Source organism: Cryptomeria japonica, chromosome 5, assembly GCF_030272615.1.
Source record: "Cryptomeria japonica chromosome 5, Sugi_1.0, whole genome shotgun sequence".
In the NCBI taxonomy this organism is placed as follows: Eukaryota; Viridiplantae; Streptophyta; class Pinopsida; order Cupressales; family Cupressaceae; genus Cryptomeria; species Cryptomeria japonica.
The window spans coordinates 295415183-295417265 of record NC_081409.1 but is presented as its reverse complement, the minus strand read 5'-3'; the positions used below and the strand labels follow the sequence as shown (position 1 = coordinate 295417265).

The window sequence follows — 2083 nt, the reverse complement described above, 5'->3', positions numbered from 1 at the left end:
AGAGGACCGTGGCGCTCGGGCGCCATTGTCCCGACAACTTTTGCTCAAATTTGCAGGACAGCGCCGTATCGACATTTTACTACTAATTCCAGGTCCGCAACTTCATACTGTATCCCTATCTCAATTTATAAGCAAATCTTTGTCACTTTCTATGCATTCCTAGCTTAATCATTCTATCTACATTCTTTACAAAAGAGGGTAGCCTTGTTGTCTTAACCCTTGAAACGCATTTAGCATCCAATCTTGCATTGCGTGGGATTGGATCTTGTGGGTTTCAACCCCTCTTTTGAATGTAAAGTCTCTCCCCTAAGTGAAAACCATCAACCCTAGTGAATCTCCCTTCTCTCTCCTTGGAGTTGGAAGAGGGGAGAGCAACTAGGGTTCGATCGCGATTTTCCGCTTTACAATAAAATTTACATGTTTTTGTACTAACGAACCCAAACCCCTTTTAAAAATTTTGTCGTACTGGCGTACCGGGTTCTTCGAACCCGAATCGGAACCGGCAACCTAGGTTTTATCTATTGATTTGATTGTTCACGTTCAACTAGAGAACAATTTCCTTGAAACAACTAAACTCCAATGAAATGGCATTCAAAATTATGTTATTACCAATTCTCTACCCTGACATTATATTCTTTTTTAGATGAAATAGAGACAGATTTTTTTTCATTTATAAAATGAAATATTCTGTGTAATAGCCCATTTTTTATGGTTAATTCTAAATAATTATATATATTAGTATATATATAATTATATAACATAATACAAACTATGTACATAAAAAGTATGTATCCCTTCGAAATCTAAAAATGCATTGTTCCACACCGGGGTACACAGTTTACTAAACTAATTCCCATTAGTAAACCTATTCATTTTACTATGTAGATATGAATCTACAAATAGGATCTATTCTATATATGAATTTTATCGACGGGATTAGCGATCCTTAATTTTTCTACTAAGATCTTAGAGATGAAGTATTTTCATTTATGATTATACAAGGGAGAATTGAAATGAAAAGTTCGAAAAGACTGAGTCAAATTAATTGAATTAATGATGACCCTCCATGGATTCGTCTATATAAGCTGCGGCTAGAGTTGCAAAGATTAGAGCTTGAATACCACTTGTAAATAATCCTAGGAACATTACAGGTATAGGTACCACTATAGGTACTAAGGAAACAAGAACAACAACTACTAATTCGTCAGCTAATATATTTCCAAAAAGTCAAAAACTAAGTGATAGAGGTTTTGTAAAATCTTCTAATATGTTAATTGGTAAAAGTATTGGGGTTGGTTGAATATATTTACCAAAATAGCCTAAACCCCTCTTTGTAAAACTTGCATAAAAATAAGCTACTGATGTGAGAAAAGCTAGAGCTACTGTGGTATTAATATCATTTGTAGGTGCGGCTAATTCCCCATGAGGTAATTTAATAATTCCCCAAGGAAAAAGAGCACTTGCCCAGTTAGAAACAAAGATAAATAGAAACATAGTCCCTATAAAAGGAGCCCAGGGACCATATTCTTCTTCGCCAATCTGAGTTCTAGCCAAGTCCCAAACAAATTCGAGAACATATTCCAAGAAATTTTGTGCTCTGTTCGGAATGATTTGTGGGTCTCAAACAGCTAGAGTAGCTGAACCTAGAATGTCGAGGGGCCCTTCCCCCCCGCTTCCCACCCACCCTGCCTGTATTGAGAAGGAACCCACCCACCTACATGATCTATATCCTCCCACCCACTCCAGAATATGCAACATTATCTTTTTTATCTGATAATGTCACCCAACTGTGAAAACTTCTTAAAAAGCTAGTAGTTTTGTTGTCAGCGTCAATAGATTGGGGGGTAGATTCATACCAAGGTCTCAAGCGAAAAGGATATACAATCTTGATTTGAATACCTTCTTTTAGGTAGTCTTTCATCCAATCTTTAGGCACATCGATGTCCGTCAATTCATATCCATTGTAATTACATTTAATATAAAATTCCTTATTCAAATTGGACCAATCCCGCTCCCATTCGGGGGCCTGAAATAATAAAATGCGAGCAAAGTTTTTGGCTATTATTAATGAAGGTAAATATAA

General features: G+C 36.2%; 1 pseudogene; it reads right to left on the bottom strand.

Moving 5' to 3' along the window:
* Positions 1-1050: 1050 nt before the first annotated feature.
* On the bottom strand, positions 1051-1758 carry LOC131875884 (ATP synthase subunit a, chloroplastic-like; annotated as a pseudogene).
* Positions 1759-2083: the final 325 nt, after the last annotated feature.